Below are 19791 nucleotides of genomic sequence, written 5' to 3' on the forward strand. Positions count from 1 at the left end.
GAAGCTATTTACAGCCCCCTGCCAGACCCTCCCACCAAGCTATGTAAAGCCACCTGCCGGCCCCTCCCACCAAGCTATGTACAGCCCCCTGCCATCCCCTCCCACCAAGCTATGTACAGCCCCCTGCTGGCCCCTCCCACCAAGCTATGTACAGCCCCCTGCTGGCCCCTCCCACCAAGCTATGTACAGCCCCCTGCCGGCCCCTCCCACCAAGCTATGTACAGCCCCCTGCCATCCCCTCCCACCAAGCTATGTACAGCCCCCTGCCATCCCCTCCCACCAAGCTATGTACAGCCCCCTGCCATCCCCTCCCACCAAGCTATGTACAGCCCCCTGCCGGCCCCTCCCACCAAGCTATGTACAGCCCCCTGCTGGCCCCTCCCACCAAGCTATGTACAGCCCCCTGCTGGCCCCTCCCACCAAGCTATGTACAGCCCCCTGCCATCCCCTCCCACCAAGCTATGTACAGCCCCCTGCTGGCCCCTCCCACCAAGCTATGTACAGCCCCCTGCTGGCCCCTCCCACCAAGCTATGTACAGCCCCCTGCTGGCCCCTCCCACCAAGCTATGTACAGCCCCCTGCCATCCCCTCTCACCAAGCTATGTACAGCCCCCTGCCATCCCCTCCCACCAAGCTATGTACAGCCCCCTGCCATCCCCTCCCACCAAGCTATGTACAGCCCCCTGCCGGCCCCTCCCACCAAGCTATGTACAGCCCCCTGCTGGCCCCTCCCACCAAGCTATGTACAGCCCCCTGCTGGCCCCTCCCACCAAGCTATGTACAGCCCCCTGCCGGCCCCTCCCACCAAGCTATGTACAGCCCCCTGCCAGACCCTCCCACCAAGCTATGTACAGGCCCCTGCCAGACCCTCCCACCAAGCTATGTAAAGCCACCTGCCGGCCCCTCCCACCAAGCTATGTACAGCCCCCTGCCGGCCCCTCCCACCAAGCTATGTACAGCTCCCTGCCGGCCCCTCCCACCAAGCTATGTACAGCCCCCTGCTGGCCCCTCCCACCAAGCTATGTACAGCCACCTGCCGGCCCCTCCCACCAAGCTATGTACAGCCACCTGCCAGACCCTCCCACCAAGCCATGTAAAGTCACCTGCCGGCCCCTCCCACCAAGCTATGTACAGCTCCCTGCCGTCCCCTCCCACCAAGCTATGTACAGCCCCCTGCTGGCCCCTCCCACCAAGCTATGTACAGCCCCCTGCCGGCCCCTCCCACCAAGCTATGTACAGCCCCCTGCCGGCCCCTCCCACCAAGCTATGTACAGCCCCCTGCCGGCCCCTCCCACCAAGCTATGTACAGCCCCCTGCCAGACCCTCCCACCAAGCTATGTACAGGCCTCTGCCAGACCCTCCCACCAAGCTATGTAAAGCCACCTGCAGGCCCCTCCCACCAAGCTATGTACAGCTCCCTGCCGGCCCCTCCCACCAAGCTATGTACAACCCCCTGTCGTCCCCTACCACCAAGCCATGTAAAGCCACCTGCCGGCCCCTCCCACCAAGCTATGTACAGCCCCCTGCTGGCCCCTCCCACCAAGCTATGTACAGCCCCCTGTCGTCCCCTCCCACCAAGCCATGTAAAGACACCTGCCGGCCCCTCCCACCAAGCTATGTAAAGCCACCTGCCATCCCCTCCCACCAAGCTATGTACAGCCCCCTGCTGGCCCCTCCCACCAAGCTATGTACAGCCCCCTGTCGTCCCCTCCCACCAAGCCATGTAAAGCCACCTGCCGGCCCCTCCCACCAAGCTATGTACAGCCCCCTGCCGGCCCCTCCCACCAAGCTATGTACAGCCCCCTGCTGGCCCCTCCCACCAAGCTATGTACAGCCACCTGCCGGCCCCTCCCACCAAGCTATGTACAGCCACCTGCCAGACCCTCCCACCAAGCCATGTAAAGTCACCTGCCGGCCCCTCCCACCAAGCTATGTACAGCTCCCTGCCGTCCCCTCCCACCAAGCTATGTACAGCCCCCTGCTGGCCCCTCCCACCAAGCTATGTACAGCCCCCTGCCGGCCCCTCCCACCAAGCTATGTACAGCCCCCTGCCGGCCCCTCCCACCAAGCTATGTACAGCCCCCTGCCGGCCCCTCCCACCAAGCTATGTACAGCCCCCTGCCAGACCCTCCCACCAAGCTATGTACAGGCCTCTGCCAGACCCTCCCACCAAGCTATGTAAAGCCACCTGCCGGCCCCTCCCACCAAGCTATGTACAGCTCCCTGCCGGCCCCTCCCACCAAGCTATGTACAGCCCCCTGTCGTCCCCTACCACCAAGCCATGTAAAGCCACCTGCCGGCCCCTCCCACCAAGCTATGTACAGCCCCCTGCTGGCCCCTCCCACCAAGCTATGTACAGCCCCCTGTCGTCCCCTCCCACCAAGCCATGTAAAGCCACCTGCCGGCCCCTCCCACCAAGCTATGTAAAGCCACCTGCCATCCCCTCCCACCAAGCTATGTACAGCCCCCTGCTGGCCCCTCCCACCAAGCTATGTACAGCCCCCTGTCGTCCCCTCCCACCAAGCCATGTAAAGCCACCTGCCGGCCCCTCCCACCAAGCTATGTACAGCCCCCTGCCGTCCCCTCCCACCAAGCTATGTACAGCCCCCTGCTGGTCCCTCCCACCAAGCTATGTACAGCCCCCTGTCGTCCCCTCCCACCAAGCCATGTAAAGCCACCTGCCGGCCCCTCCCACCAAGCTATGTACAGCCCCCTGCTGGCCCCTCCCACCAAGCTATGTACAGCCCCCTGCCATCCCCTCCCACCAAGCTATGTAAAGCCACCTGCCATCCCCTCCCACCAAGCTATGTACAGCCCCCTGCTGGCCCCTCCCACCAAGCCATGTAAAGCCACCTGCCGGCCCCTCCCACCAAGCTATGTAAAGCCACCTGCCATCCCCTCCCACCAAGCTATGTATGGCACACAGCCGGCCCCTCCCACCAAGCTATGTACAGCACCCTGCCGACCCCTCCCACCAAGCTATGTACAGCCCCCTGCTGGCCCCCCTCCCACCAAGCTATGTACAGCCCCCTGCTGGCCCCTCCCACCAAGCTATGTACAGCCCCCTGCCGACCCCTCCGACCAAGCTATGTACAGCCCCCTGCTGGCCCCTCCCACCAAGCTATGTACAGCCCCCTGAAGGCCCCTCCCACCAAGCTATGTACATCCCCCTGCCGGCCCCTCCCACCAAGCCCCCTGCCGGCCCCTCCCATCGAGCTATGTACATCACCCTGCCAGCCCCTCCCACCAACCATGATCTGTCTGCATTGCATAGAGAAGCACAGAGACCAGGTGATGGCATTACTGGGAATGAAATAAGCAATGTAATGAAAATGGAAAGGTTTGATTTAACCATTGCAGGAGCATTTTGATGAGGAGACGAGGGAAGAACAGCCCAAGTTTTGATGAAATCCTTGAAAACGTCTTTTGATTCTCTGGAAATTCGATGTTGTATAACAAAGTAAGAAATATTTTCGAAGGATAAGATAGCACTTGGCCCGGTTCCTTTAAACAAGTTAAATCTTGACTTTCCGCAGCTCTCTTCCTATTTTGGAACCTGTCACCAGGATTCTGGTCATGTTGCTGCAAACACCAGGAAGTGGAAATCATTCATCAGTTCATTTTTCTCTCTCTGCACTGTTAATCTTCACCCGCCTCCTGCGTATAATTACATCCCATGATATTTTCCTGCAACTGCTGGAGATCTTTACAGCTAAAAAATTTTTCCAGCCATCCTATTATTTGAACAAAAATGTCATCAAGTCTAGTAGGCCATATAAACCAACGTTCATGGATTAATAGGGATTTAAAGGGGCACTTCACTTTTGCTATTTCTGACCTGCTTCTGCTCTAGAGATAGAGAGATCTGTCTTTCCCACTAACTTCCTCATGGTAAAGGCAGCGGGAGTGCTGAGTGGGTGGGTCGGTCTGCTTTAATCACATGATCAGCCCCAGTCTTGCAATTGTAGAAAACCTGTTTGGAACGGCATCACTTCTTGGGCCTTTTGGCTAAGATCAAGTGTAGTATCTGTTCTGATCGGTTACCAAGTGGTGGCGCTGTGCTACTGTCCCTGATCCACGGCGGTGGTGGGTTAGGGGTGGCGGTGGCTATGCAAATCCACCTGGTGTAATGGTAACCTGGATGGTTAGTATCAGGGAGTGCCAAAACCGGACTGCTCAAAGGATTACTGAGGGCCGTTATTAGGTCTCCTTTAAGCCCCATACACAATGAGTTTTTCCTTCAGGTTTACCAAAACCATGTAGTAGAAGGGCCTGCCTGATTGCATACACATTGAAACCCCTAAGGTTTGACCTCATATTATATGGTTTTGGTAAATCTGAAGGAAAAACTCAGCAGAAAAACTGATAATGTGTATGGGGCTTCAGAGAAAGCCGGAAGGGTTACCTCCTGATGACGATGGAGAAACACTGGGTCTGGCCCAAAGGTCGGGTCCCTGGCCTAGATTGGTGTGGTCCCTGTTCTCATCAGTTTTTCAGGAAAGAACCACCGGGGGGGGGGGGGGGGGTCAGTTAGTATTTCCTGAATGTAATTGGACGGGAATGATGGGAGCGGTGGTGGACCCTTTCCCTCCTGGGGCTCTCCCTAAACTCTCAGATCTCCATGCTTTCCTGGTTGGGACAGGGGCTACAATGGTCTGGCTGTGGCCTGGGGTTGAAAGAAGTCCTTGGGGTATGTGTCTCTGGAGTGGCGGTTAGTATTTCCTGAATGTAATTAGGTAGGAGTGACGGGAGCGATGGTTGAGTCTTGGGGTCAGGGGCTCTCCCTAAGCTCTCAGAACTCCAGGCCTTCCTGGTTGGGGTGGGGGCGGGGCTTCGCTGACCGGGCTGTTGGTCAGGGTTGGGAGAAAAGCTTGTGGTGAATGTGCCCCTGGAGTGGCAGTTCAGGGGTGCCGTACAATCACTGTGTGTGAGGGTCACTTTGATTTATGGCACCATGGTCACTTCACCACACACACTTTTTTCACACCTGCCTCTAGGGCCGAGCCTTTTGGCTAGGACCAGAGGAATTTTTTATTCCTGGCCAAAGGGGCGGTCGTTGTACTGCGCGATGGCCACTTTTCACTTCTTCCACTTCCTTCTCCCCATTTTCTATTTATTTACCCCCTTCTTTGTCACGTTTTTGTCTTTTTTTTGTTTGTACCCATTTTTGCATGTGTGACTGGTAGGGTATAGGTCCTTGGGCCTGCCCTGAAAGTCTTGGAAGAGGGTGGACATGGCCTTCTGGCTTAGTTTGCCATCTCTCATGGGGTCTCCCTTCGGGGGAGCACCATCTAGTACTGGGTGGGTCTGTTTTGGCAAACCCTCCGAAGAATGGGGCCCGTCTGGTTTCGGGCAGAGGGACCAAGTGACTGTGTAAGTACCCCAGTTCCAGTCGGGAGCCTAACGCCTAGGGGGGATCAGGGCAAGGTCCTTCGATTATGGAGGACCATTGTGCATCCGTTGCACGTTTTTGTGTTTCACTCTTTATGTGTGTGTACTTTATTCTGCATCGGGTGGAGTTTTTGGAGTGTGTTCACAAAAAAAAACCCGTTTGGAATGGCAGTGAGCCAATCATATGAGCTGGAGTTTTTGACAGTGTATGAAAATCACAGAAGCTGCACACTGAAGTGAAAATGTTACCTTATTATTGTTAAACTATAACAGGGACCCCCAAAATTACAGCCCATGGGCCACAAGTGGTCCCCTACATTACTTTACCCCGCCCACAGCTGATATGCATAGTCTTCTCCTGCACCCCCAAAACAGAACTGGGGTCACTAATGTAAGAAGGGGGGACTCTGCTAGGGACCCTAATGTAGGGTGGGGACTCTGACGCAGACCCTGATGTAAGTAAGGACTCTGATGGGTACAGTTATGTAAGGGAGGACTGTGATGGGGACATTGATGTAAAGGAGTTACTCTAGCGTGGACCCTGATGTATAAAGAGGGGTTCTAATTGGGACCCTAATGTAAGTAAGGACCCTGATGGGGACCCTGATGTAAGCAGGGACTCTGATGGAGATCCTGATGGAAGCAGAGACTCTGATGGAGACACTGATGTAAGTAAGGGCTCTCATGGGGACACTGATGTAGGGAGGAGAATCTGATGGGTATCCTGATGTAAGGAGGGCCTCTGATTGGGGAAATTGATGTAAGGGGTTACTCTGACATGGACCCTGATGTATGTGGGGCACTAATATAAGAAGAGGTTCTCATCGGGACCCTAATGTAAGTAGGGGCCCTGATGGGGACACTGATGTAAGCTGGGACTCTGATGGAGATCCTGATGGAAGGAGAGACTCTGATGGGGACACTGATGTAACGGTGGGAATCTGATGGTTATTCTGATGGGGACACTGATGTAAGGCAGGACTGTGATGGGGACACTAATTGTAAGGAGAGACTCTGATGGGGACATTGATTTAAGGGATTACTCTGGCATAGACCCTGATATATGTGGGGACACTAATATAAGGAGGGGTTCTGCTGGGGACCTTTATGTAAGCAGGTACTCTGATGGAAGGAGAGACTCTGATGGGGACACTGATGTAACGGTGGGAATCTGATGGTTATTCTGATGTAAGGAGAGACTCTGATCAGGCCGTCTTTAAGGCAGGGCAAAAGGGGCAGCTGCCCTGGGCCCCATCATTGTTGTGGGGCCCAAAGGGGGACCCTGATGGGATCACTAATGTAAGGGAGGAATGCCTTGATATTTGCAAAACCCCTCCATAGAGCCCGCCCACTGCTCACATCAGGACGGGGGTCTCCTGGGGGGGAGTACTGAGGACGAGTGCTGAAATATTTGAGGGAAGATGCTGTATGTACAACACCCCGCCGGCCATGATCTGCCTACATTGCATAGAAAAGCGGAGAGACCCAATGATGATATTTTTTAGGTCTAAAATAAGTAATGTAAAGAAAACAGAAAAGTTTTTATTTAAAGATGTCCTTGTCATGTAGATTTGGGGGGGGGGTGAAATCTAAGCAGAATATAATGCGTTGTACGAGGTGCGGTTCTGCGCTCCATAGTGATTTCTGCTTTTCTCCTGTTGGAAGATGTTTTTTTCCGATAGATCTCATCTATTATCTGATGGAACGGAATGATTTTCTTTGGAGAACGGCGGTTCTGATTTTTTGATGGTGGGCTCTTATTCCCCCCCCCCCCCCCCATAGATCACAGACGACTGTCACACACATCCTGCTCCGTCTCTCCAGCCAGCCCTTCAATAAACTTGGTTCCCTGTCCTCCTGCCATAACTCTGGGACTGTATACAGATTGATGGGGGAGCGGGGTAGGTCTGTCGCCAGATCGCCCTTCACCTGCTTCCTGCTTACAACACCTGTCACCCTGACACGGAGCAGAGACGCCGGCGCTGTATGTGAAGACGCAGAGGGCCGCCGTGCGTTGGGAGACGAGCGGGACGTCTGCAGGAGCATCGGGGATCCGCATCGGACTCTGCAACGATCTTATCAATAAAAAGGGAAATAATAATAAAATAAAAACATTTTAAAAAAGTAAAATAATAATAATAAAAAAAGTTAAATTATAATAATAATAATAATAAAAAAGTAAAAAAATTATAATAATAGTAATAATAATAAAAAAAAGTAGAATAATAATAATAATAAAAACGTAAAATAATAATAATAATAATAATAATAATAATAATAATAAAGGAACATAATAATAATAATAATAAGAATAATAATAATAAAAAAGTAAAATAATAATAATAAAAAAAATAAAAAAGTAAAATAATAATAATAATAATAAAATTAAATACTAATAATAATAATAAAAAAGTAAAATAATAATAATTATAATAAAAAAGTAAAATAATAATAATAATAATAATAATAATAATAAAAAGGAAAATAATAATAAATAAATTATTAAATAAACTGAACTCAAAACCTCTCACCCCCCCACCATAAGGGATAACTGCCCATTTTTGTCTACTTACCTCATCCCTTGCTCCGCTGGCAGACAGCTCTCTATTCTTGCTGCCATGTTGTAGACGGAGCCTTAGCCCCCCCCCCCTATTTACAATTGGACTGCATTTCACATCAGAGTGCTACCAATGGAAAAGCGACTAGGTCACGTGGAGGGGGAGGAGCCTACAGGTGCGAGAGATCAGCGGCATTTAAAGGTACCCTGGACATAAATGAGCAATTTAATCCTTGCAGTGTTGTAGGCAGGTGCAGTCTATTTTCTTCACTCTAGGTGGCGCTCGACCACAAGTGCTTTGCAGCTGGAGGGAGAAGGCAAGAGGAACATGGTTCCTCTATGGTTCCCTGGGCCACTGGAGGAAGCTATCCAATTGGGCGTTGCCACCCCATGTGACTCTGGCAGCCATCTTGGATCAGGCAGAGCCCTATTTAAGGCATTGGCTGCCAGGCTTGGCATGCATTTCGCATTGTGGGTAGTGAAGGGTCAGGTCATCCGTCTGAGACACAGAGAGTGAATAGCAGCAGGGAGAGGTTCCAGACTGGTAGCACTGATTGTGGACTGTCTTTGCCGCCACACATATGCATTACATGGGCAGGAAGAGGTTAAAACTAAAAATTGAAACATAACTTTACCCAATTTTTTATCTCACATAACACCAGGCAGATCTATAAAGGACAAAAATGAATGCAGCTATATTATCATTACATTTATTTTTTAAAGGCAATTTAAGTCGGTACTTGAATATGACCTGGTATCAGCCTATCTTGCCATCCATCTACAGCAGAGCTCAGTGAAGGGGAGGGAGAAGCAGTACAGGAAATGAATTAGCTGTTCTGTAATGCAATAGGTCGTGCTTATAGGGGCAAAGAGCAGAGTGACAGACAGATGAGCTTATCAGTCTGCTGATTCTCCTGCCACCATCCAATCACAGGGTGAGTTTAGGGGGGGAGACCTGTGAGTGTAAAAGGAGAAGCAGAAGTCTGATGAGCTCATCCCTCTGTCACTCTGCAATATGATGGGCACAGTGAGGCTGCATTTGATTGGCACAACTTTAGCTCGCAGTAATGATACATAATCACCTGATAAATGGCTATTTACAGTTCTGCATTACTAACAGTTTAATTGTTCAGTCTGTTTATGCCCCTCAAACATTTGGAGCACCAACCCCCACTGCTCTTTGAATCGGTGAGGACACTATAATGCCGCGTACACGCGATCGGAATTTCGGCCAGCAAAAGACCGATGAGAGCTTTTCATCGGAATATGCGTCCGTGTGTACACTCCATCGGAATTTAGCTGGCTGAATTCCCGGCAGCAAAAATTTGAGAGCATGTTCTCAACTTTCCCGATGGAAATTCCGATCGTGTGCATGCAATTCCGACGCGCAAAAACTCACGCATACTCAGATTCAAGTACGAGACAGAAGCTATTGGCTACTGGGTATTGAACTTCCCTTTTCTAATCCCGTCATACGTGTTGTACGTCACCGTGTTCTTGGCGGTCGGAATTTGGTGTGACCGTGTGTATGCAAGACAGTTTGAGTGGGCTTCCGTTGGAATTCCGACGGGAAAACCATCAGAGCTTTTTCCGAGGAGAATTCTGATCGTGTGTACGCGGGATTAGATTTTATGCAGATTTTTGTCTCCAGATTTACCAAAACCATGTAGTGCAAGGGCCTGCCTGATTGCATACACATTGAAACTCTCATGCCGCGTACACACGACCGGACTTTCTGGCAGACTAGGTCCAACAATCTGATCATGTGTGGGCTAATCCGATAGTTTTTTCATAAAAAAAATCAGATGGACCTAGAAATAGAACATGTTTTAAATCTTTCCGACAGAATCAATTCCTATGGGGAAAACCGTTCGTCTGTATGCTGTTCCGACAGACAAAATATGATGCAAGGGCAGCTATTGGCTACTGTCTATTGAACTTCATTTTCTAGTCCCGTCGTACGTCATCGCGTTAGAAACTAACGGACTTTGGTGCGATCGTGTGCGGGCAAGTCCGTTTGGTCAGAAACTCAGTCGGAAAGACCGTCAGAGTTTATTCTGACGGAAAGTCCGGTCATGTGTACGCGGCATTAAGGTTTGACCTCATATTATATGGTTTTGGTAAATCTGAAGACAAAAATCTACAGAGAATCGAATGCCCTGTACACACGAGCGGACATTCCGACAACAAAACCATGCATTTTTTTTCCAACGGATGTTGGCTCAAACTTGTCCTGCATACACACGGTCACACAAATATTGTCGGAAATTTCAAGCGTCAAGGACGCGGTGACGTACAACACGTACGACGAGCCGAGAAAAATTAAGTTCAATAGCCAGTGCGGCTCTTCTGCTTGAATTCCGAGCATGTGTGGAACTTTGTGCGTCGGAATTGTCTACACACGATCGGAATTTCCGACAACGGATTTTGTTGTCAGAAAATTTGAGAACCGGCTCTCAAATTTTGTGTGTCGGAAATGTCCGATGGAGCCCACACATGGTGGGAATTCCCGACAACAAGCTCCCAAGAAACATTTGTTGTCGGAATGTCCGATCGTGTGTACGGGGCATAATAGTGTGTATAGGGTCTAAAGCCTTGTACACACGGTCAGATTATTGGAGGAATTTTTGGCAGTCTTTTTGTTGGATTCTAGTCTCAAATGGAAAGTGAAGAGGTTACTCACCATCAGAAAATGTTTCGACGACAGAATTCAACGTCAGAAGTGACGGAACGCGTTGAATTGTTTTGTATGTGTTCTTTCATTTCTGAGCATGCCTAGTCTTGCTCATCAGATTTTTTTTTGGCCAGAAAACCGTACTAATAAAAAGAAAATCAGACTTTGTGGTCACATCAGATAATAATGTTGGAGCCTGCACATCCAGTTTTTGTCTGACGAAAGTTCGTATTTGGCTACTAGCAATCAGAAGATCGGCGGATCGGTCATCGGACGAAATTTATCTTCAGGTTTTCTGACCTTGCGAACGTGCCTTTAGTCTCTGCCTTTCAATTTTGTCTTTGCTGGCCACAGGCTTGTTTCCAGTTAGTGACTCAAATGCCGCGTACACACGATCGAATTGTCCGGCAGATTTAGTCAGCAAAAAAACGGACTTGGCCACACACGGACACTCCGAAAGTTTCTAGCGCAATGACGTACAGCACGTACGACGGGACTAGAAAAAGGAAGTTAAAATAGCCAGTAGCCAATAGCTTCCTTCTCGTACTTGCTTCTGAGCATGAGCCGTTCTTAGTCCGCCGGACTAGCACACTGACGAATGGATTGTCCGCTGAAAGCCAAGTCCGGCGGACAAATTTTGAGTCAAAACTACTTTCTAAGTCTGCCGGACTTTACGATGAAAATGTCCGCTGGAGCCCACACACGATCGAATTGTCCGGCATAATGCGGTCCGCCGGACAATTCGGTCGTGTGTACATGGCAAAAGCCACAGACAGCCAGGCAACCAGTGTTTTCAGAAAGGGGTGAACACAAGAAAAAAGCAACTTGCTTTTCTTTTTTGTGGTTTCATTTATAGGACTCCACGAGGATGGATAGGGGAAGATTTGATGTCTCTGTGTCCCGTCTGTGATGGGGGGGGGGGGGGGACTCTGGTCGTATAGTGGATCGGGGTGGGGGAGGGGTGAATCGTTAGGAGGGGGGGGGTGACATTAATCACAGTGATGAATTTCCCAGTAAATCTTGACTCTTCCTGTCCCGCTTCCAGCACAACTTCCCATCAAACCCATTCAGAATTGTCTGTCTTCTGCTTCTTCAAACCCATGTTCAGTATTTCCACCAATAAAAATAAAACAATAAAATAAAATATATATATATATATATATATATATATTCATCGGCTTTAAGAGCAATCTGTATGAGGATTTGTATGAGATGAGAACTGAAGAAATGTCCAAACAGCGGGTATATAATATATACAGTACTGTGCAAAAGTTTTAGGCAATGCTGCAAAGTAAGAATGCTTTCAGAAATATATATTTTAATTGTTGATTTTTGATCTATTTCCAAAATGCAAAGCGAGCGAACTGACGTAAAATCAAAATCAAATGAATATTTGGTGTGATCGCCCTTTGGCTTCAAAACAGTATTCATTCTTAAGCCTTGTACACGTGAGCGGACTTTCCGCAGACAAAACCTCGGTATTTTGTCCGAAGGGCCTGTGCCTGGATCTTGTCTTGCATACAAACGGTACACAATTGTCGGCCAACAAACACGAACGTAGTGACGTACAACGTGGTTTTTCAGACCTTTAGCGCCACCCTTTGGGCTCCTTCTGCTAATTTCATGTTAGTAGAAGTTTGGTGAGCGTTGGTTGATTCGTGCTTTTCATTTTGCGCTTTTCAGTTTGTTTCTGAACGGCCGTTCGTCAACCAGACATGTTGCGGAATCAGAGGAAATAACGTGTTATTTATTATTGGCCTTGGAGTTATTGCTTTGACCCAAGTCCAGTCCAGGAACAGGAGGAGGAGGATTTCATGGACCAAAAATTGGTTGCTTTATTAATCGCGACCAATTATGTCATATGCCTTTGCTGCTGGAGCTCCAGGAGAAAAATCCAGATGATTTTCGGAATTATCTCCGGATGACGGACCCCTGCTTTCACCAACTCTTGGCATTGTTGATCATTAAGAAGCAGGACACATGCATGAGCCTTTTATTTTATTTTTTGGTTGAATAATGATTTGATTTGGTATATTTTTGGATGCATAAAATGCACTTTTTGGTTAAAGCGGAGTTCCACCCATTTTTTTTTATCTTTTAGCTGTGATGCATGCCCTTAGCTCATAGTTTTCACAATGGGCAATTTAATTTTTTTATTTTTTGCTGGTAAATACCTTTTTTTGTATTTCTACATTACTTCCTCCTTTCCCCCGCCTAGGCGATTGCATCACTAGGCGATTCTCAAGGGTTCCTGCGATAGAGGCGTCATGTATCCCATGACTCCTTTGCGAATCGCCTACTGCCGAAATTTCTCGTTATTTGTACATTGCCATAGCCACTTGCCAGGAAGAAGGACGGCCTCCCTGAGGCATTACTGAGCATGTGCGAGATTTGGTGGCACATGATGGGCAGACAGCTGCACAGAAATCCAGGAAATTAAGATGAGAGGGCTTCAGATGCCCACAACAAACATGGAACCTGCCTGCTTCCGAGATCAGTAAATAACTATTTTTAAAGAAAGTAAAAGCGCAAAAGATATGACATGTTAGAAATGTTCATTTACAGGTTGAGACGTTTACAGAGCCGTCTTTAAAAAAAAATGTGTTTGGGGGCTTGGAACTCTGCTTCAAGTTCTTTTGGCAGATATCATGTCTAATTTTTTTTTTTATTTTTTTTTAATGCACAATAAAAAAATAGTGTAGAATAATACTTGGCTATGTGATTTACTTCAAATGACAGTTGGGGAGTAGGCAGTTACATTTAAAAAAATACAATGTAAAATTGACAAGGGACACCAACATAGTTGTATCTTTGATCGTAAAAACTACAGGATAATGGTGTTGTGGTAACTTGCCCAAATAAAAAAATAAAAATAAAAAAAAAGCATAATAATATTATTCTTGATATCACTAGAAAAAAAAACCTTTGAAAATTAGTTTGTAATAACTCCATCAGTATCACCAGCAAAGCAGCTTCATTATTATCCCATTAAAGAAGAAGAGAATTGTGCGCTGCATTTTCAGATTTCATAATTTGCAGCGTCACACATGTGTTAATTTTCCATTACGAAGCGCTAGTTTACAAGACCGACCGCTTCCGGGTCGTCCTTGCTTCCGATCATGCGTGTTTATACTTTGGACTTTTGTCAGACGGACTTGTGTACACGTGCTTGGAAAATCCGACAACAGACATTTGTCCGCGGAAAATTTATAATTATAAAATAAGAGAAAATATATTTAATTAATATTATAATTTAATATAATATAAATTTAATATAATTTAATTTAAATATTTAATATTAATTTAATAAGCCTGCCATCCAACATTTGTCCGCGGAAGATCCGACAACAATTGTCAAATGGAGCGTACACACGGTCGGATTTTAGGTTTAGGAAATATTTGCCGAAAGACAGGCACCGCTGTCTATGGCGCATGCGCCGTAGACAGCGGCGCAAAGGCGCACTGAGCACGCTGCTGTCAACGGCGATATGCCGCGAGTGGCGGCTCCCGTGTGCATGCGCGGGAGTGACGTCATTGCGGCTTCGTCGAATGACAGCGGCGGAGCAGCGAGACCCACCAAGAAGATGGAGGCTCCGTACACAAGGGGACAGCGGTGACTTCGCTGGCTCCTGTGTCAGGTAAGTGACACATAATGGAATACTATGCGATGCATAGTAGTCCATTATGCTTTACCATTGCAGGGAATCAAAGAGGAAGTAAACCCATTTGGATAACTGAAACAGAAAGAGCTGTGTAGGAGGCTTACAACTGGGTGAGGAACAGCCAAACTCTGCTACTAAGGTGAGACTGTGGATTGTGTGGTTTCATGTCACAGGTCATACAATGTGGCAAGAATAAGCACAGCAACAAGACACAAGGTCGCTATTCTGCATCAGCAAGGTCGCTCCCAGGCAAAGATTTCAATGCAGACCGGGGGTTTCAAATAGACTTGTGCACAACAGAATTTTTTTTTCGGTTCGTTGTCATTTGCAAAATACATAATTTCGTTCTGTTATATTGGTTATGTTATGTTAATAAGTTTTTGTTATTTCTGTATGTGTAAGTGTTGATATTCGTTATACTGAATCTCGAATCATGTCGAATTAATTCGTTATATGCGCTATAATTTTGTTCGTATCCGTTGAAATTCTATATTTATGTATGTATAGACATTCGTGATAATGATTCGTAGTTTGGAAAATCGTTTGTTTATGGAATCCATTAACACACACAATGACAATCTCTCTTCTCCTCGGCTCGAATACAATACATAGTTACATAGTTAGTCAGGTTGAAAAAAAGACACAAGTCCATCTAGTTCAACCACAAAAAAGAATAATATCATACAATCCCATATACCCAATTATATACCTACAGTTGATCCAGAGGAAGGCAAAAAACCCCAGCAGAGCATGATCCAATTTGCTAAAACAGGGGAAAAAATTCCTTCCTGATCCCGCGAGAGGAAATTGGATTTTCCTCGAATACAACGCTCTTCTCACTCGGCTCTCAGGAATGCACTTTGCCAGTAATCCAACCTCCAGCACAAAATTAATCAGCTGATTGGACTGTTGGCCCTTGTATACACGGTCAGACATTCCGACAACAAAATCCGCCGGATTTTTTCCGCCGGATTTTGTCCGAAACTGGTGTTGCATACACACGGTCGGACAAAGTTGTCGGAAAATTCAATCGTTCGGAACGTGGTGACGTTCGTTCATTAGGACGGGACTACGTTCAGGCTAGTAGCCAATAGCTTTCGTCTCGTAATTTGATCTGAGCATGTGTGGCATGTGTGGCCTGTGTCAGATGGAGCCCACACCCGGTCGGATTATCTGACAACTCTGTCCGATCGGACATTTTCCGTCGGAGTGTCCGACTGTGTGTACAAGGGCTAAAATTGACCTTTTATTGACCTTTTGTTTTATTAGATATTTAGCAAATTACCGAATCATGTCAAAGTCTTTCGTTATATCCACTATAATTTCTTTCGTATTAGTTGAAATTCGTTATTTTTTTTATTCGGATGAATGCGAATGCCCGAAAGATGCAAAATTCGGCCGAATTTCGATTCGTTACGAAACAAATTGCACAAGCCTAGTTTCAAAATGTGCTGTTCAAGCTCTTTTGAAAAATCACAAAGAAATGGGCAACATTGGGGACAGGAGATGCAGTGGCCCAATTTTCTTTCTATATTGTGAAAGATGATGTTAAATTGATACCCAACATGTTACGCTTCAAAACTGCGCCGCTCATGGAATGGGCGACAAACTTTGGCACTTAAAAATCTCCATAGGCGACGTTTAAAAATTCCTACAAGTTACCAGTTTTGAGTTAGGCCGCGTACACACGGGCGGATTGTCTGCCCAACTAAGTTCGTCAGACAATCCGACAGACAGTCCGTTCAAAATTTGCATGAACGGACTTGACCACACACGATGAGCAGACAGTCCGCTGAAAGCGTGCGCGATGACGTGTACAGCACGTACGACGGGACTAGAAAAACGACGTCCTATACACTGCATTGCAACCTCCGGCTGTGTAAATCCGTTCTGAGCATGCGCCATACTTAGTCCATCCAACTTGCCTACACACGAGCGGACTGTCCGCTGAAACCAAGTTTGAACGGACAAAATTTCGGAAATTCCGTAAGACTTTGTTCGTCAGACTGTCCGCTGAAAAAGTCCGCTGAAGCCCACACACGAGCGGATTGTCCGCTGAAACACGGTTCAACGGACTAAGTTGGACAGACAATCCACCCGTGTGTACGCGGCCTTACAGAGGAGATCTTTTGCTAGAATTATTGCTCTTGTTCTAACGATTGCGGCAATATTTAAGATGTTTTTATATGCGGGCGGGACTTACGTATGCGTTCGCTTCTGCGTACGACGGACGGGGCGCGTGAGGCATGGGACACTTTAAAAAAAAAATCTTATTTCTTTTACTTCTTAAATTGGATCACTTTTTTTTTCCTATTACATTCCTATTTATTCCTATTTTATTCGCATTTACATTAAAATTGTCCCTTTAAGGCCAGAGGGCGGAAGTGACGGTTTGACATCGCTCCTGTCCTTCAAGGTGCGTAGAGTCGAGTTGGGGGCCCCTCACTCGACTTCCTGCCCATCAGGGGAAAGCATCGGGTCGTCTCTGCCGCTGCCGACGGGTCCAGTAAGCGGCGGAGACAACTGGGACGTGGTGGGAGCACCTCTAAAAGTGATCTTGCGGCGAATCATCCGCTGAGACCACTTATATCCTAAAGCGGACCGCCTGCCATTGAAAAACTAAGGGTTATGGCAGCTATCTGCTACCAGAACAATGGTATGTCAAAGTAGCAACGTAAATCCATGGTGGGAGGTCTGGAAGTGCTTTAAAGAGGAACTGCTCACATAATTTGTAATAAAAACACCTTTGCCATTCTGAAGCTTCCCTCCAACCACTTTGCATATTATTTTATATATACTGGGATTCTGTACTTGCCAAATATGCTGCAGAAATCTCCCTCCACTGAGTCTGGCTGCAACCATTTTAACTGTGGGCAGCTGAACCTGCTGCCTGTTCACTTCCTGGATTTACACAGACACACAGAGGCACACCTCCAACTCTGCAGCTCTCTTTGGCCCTCTTATGGTTCACCCCCCCCTAACTTCCTGGCAAACTCTCACGATTGAGAGAGAGCTGTGCATGATGTCATAAGCCTAGGCTAATGACCAGACAAGAAACAGGAAGTGGGCTGTATAAAGTATGTAAAAATGTTTTACTAAGTTAAAACACAAGGGTAGAAGATTTAATAGATGGAAAGTTGAAAAAAATGGCTGAAGGTCCACTTTAAGTCCTGATGAAGGGAGGCAATGTGTGGCCCCTGAAACGCGTTGTTTGTTGCGCCCATTATATGTTTGGAATTAAACCAAATTTTGGACTCTAATACTTTGGTGTGGTTCTTCGATCTTCAGATTCAAGTATTACTTAGAAAAAAAAAAAACATATTTGACTATGGAGTTCAGCGCTGTCTGAAGCAGAGGTCCCCTTTCTTCTCCAGTGCCGCCATCCTTACTGGAGATCCCACACATGGGCAGACATGCTGAGGCCTACTAGGGAGGGGGAGGGGAGAGGACCTTAAAAAAGTGAGTAGAGTTTTTCTTTAACTTCTCTCTTCTCCTAAATACTTTTCTAATGATCCGGAATGTTGTATAATAAAATTAAATCTGCGGTTTAGCTGGAAGTTAAACAAGGGGATTATATTTTCAGGGACACATCTATATATTTAGTCCCATAAACCTAAAGATAAAGTCTTTGAACTGGAAATAGCTCCAGCGATGGCCCGCCTTTGGACAGCGCCCGCACCGGTGAACACCGCATGGGTGCCATGTACATAATGTGTTTTATACAAGTGTCAGCTGGCAAATGTTTATATCCAGCCTGAATGTAATGCCGGATAATCTATACTTCCATCTCTATTATATACAGCTGAATACATTACCATGAGCTCATTACCATCAGACTTCACATACTGGGCTGTTATAGGATTACACCGGGATCAGAAAATGTATAACAAACTCCATGTACTGATAATGAGGGAAGAGCGAAGATCCGCGGAACATGAGATGAAGAAGAGGGAAGAGAGGATAATAACTGAATAGATAAAACGGAACCAGCCGTCCGACAGGCTTAAAGTGTCACTGAACTCTGATATAGAAATATATATATATAATAATATATAGAAATTCTCTTCCAGTATGTATTCTTAAAGAGGAAGTAAACCCTGATGAGTTTACTTCCTCTTTCATTCCCTGCAAAGGTAAAGCATAATGGACTACTATGCATCGCATAGTAGCCCATTATGTGTCACTTACCTGACACAGGAGCCAACGAAGTCACCGCTGTCCCCTGTAGTCCGGCGCATCCATCTTCTCGGTGGGGTCTCGCTGCTCCACCGCTGTCATTCAGCGAAGCCGCGATGACGTCACTCCCGCGCATGCGCACGGGAGCCGACACGTGCGCCTGCGCGCCGCTGTCTATGGCGCATGCACCGTAGACAGCAGTGCCTGTCTTTCAGAAAATATCTCCTAAACTGTGTAGGTTTAGGAGATATTTCTTGGACCTACAGGTAAGCCTTAATCTAGGCTTACCTGTAGGTCAATGTGTGTTGTAAGGGTTTACAGCCACTTTAACTCGGAAAAGTCCCTTCTATATTTGCTCTCAGCTCCTCCAAGTCTCCAAATTCCCATTCTCTTCTGCTGTGATCTGACTTTCTCTTAGAGGGTGACTACATTCATTCTCCATGGTACCAATGTATGCAGAAATGTCACCGGTCCCCAGTGAGTGGATAGGCTGCCTTCTCAGTGATGTCATCGGTTTCTAGTGAGTGGATAGGCTGCATTCTTAGTAATATCATTGGCTTCTAGTGAGTGGATAGGCTGCATTCTTAGTGATGTCACTGGTCTCTAGTGAATGGATAGGCTGCATTCTCAGTGATGTCATCGGTTTCTAGTGAGTGGATAGGCTGCATTCTTAGTGATGTCACCGGTCTCTAGTGAATGGATAGGCTGCATTCTCAGTGATGTCATCGGTTTCTAGTGAGTGGATAGGCTGCATTCTTAGTGATGTCACCGGTCTCTAGTGAATAGATAGGCTGCATTCTCAGTGATGTCACTGCTCTTTAGTGATTGGATAGGCTGCATTCTCAGTGATGTCATCGGTTTCTAGTGAATGGATAGGCTGCATTCTCAGTGATGTCATCGGTCTCTAGTGAATGGATAGGCTAAATTCTCAATGATGTCACCGATCTCTAGTGAGTGGATAGGCTGCATTCTCAGTGATGTCACCGGTCTATAGTAAATGTATAGGCTGCATTCTCAGTGATGTCATCAGTCTTTGGTGAATGGATATGCTGCATTCTCAGTGATGTCATCAGTTTCTAGTGAGTGGATAGGCTTCATTCTCAATGATGTCACCAGTCTCTAGTGAATGGATAGGCTGCAGTCTCAGTGATGTCATCAGTTTCTAGTGAATGGATAGGCTGCTTTCTCAGTGATGTCACCGGTCTCTAGTGAATGGATAGGCTGCATTCTTAGTGATGTCATCGGTCTCTAGTGAATGGATAGGCTGCATTTTCAGTGATGTTATTGGTTTCTAGTGAATGGATAGGCTTCATTCTCAATGATGTCACCAG

The 19791-nt window shown here is 47.2% G+C and overlaps 1 pseudogene; it reads left to right on the forward strand.

Moving 5' to 3' along the window:
* The first annotated feature begins 3987 nt into the window (after positions 1-3987).
* On the forward strand, positions 3988-4121 carry LOC143999786 (U2 spliceosomal RNA; annotated as a pseudogene).
* Positions 4122-19791: the final 15670 nt, after the last annotated feature.

The sequence above is a fragment of the Lithobates pipiens genome, unplaced genomic scaffold (assembly GCF_037356315.1).
Source record: "Lithobates pipiens isolate NorthernLeopardFrog02 unplaced genomic scaffold, aLitPip1_a1.2 Scaffold_19, whole genome shotgun sequence".
NCBI lineage: Eukaryota > Metazoa > Chordata > Amphibia > Anura > Ranidae > Lithobates > Lithobates pipiens.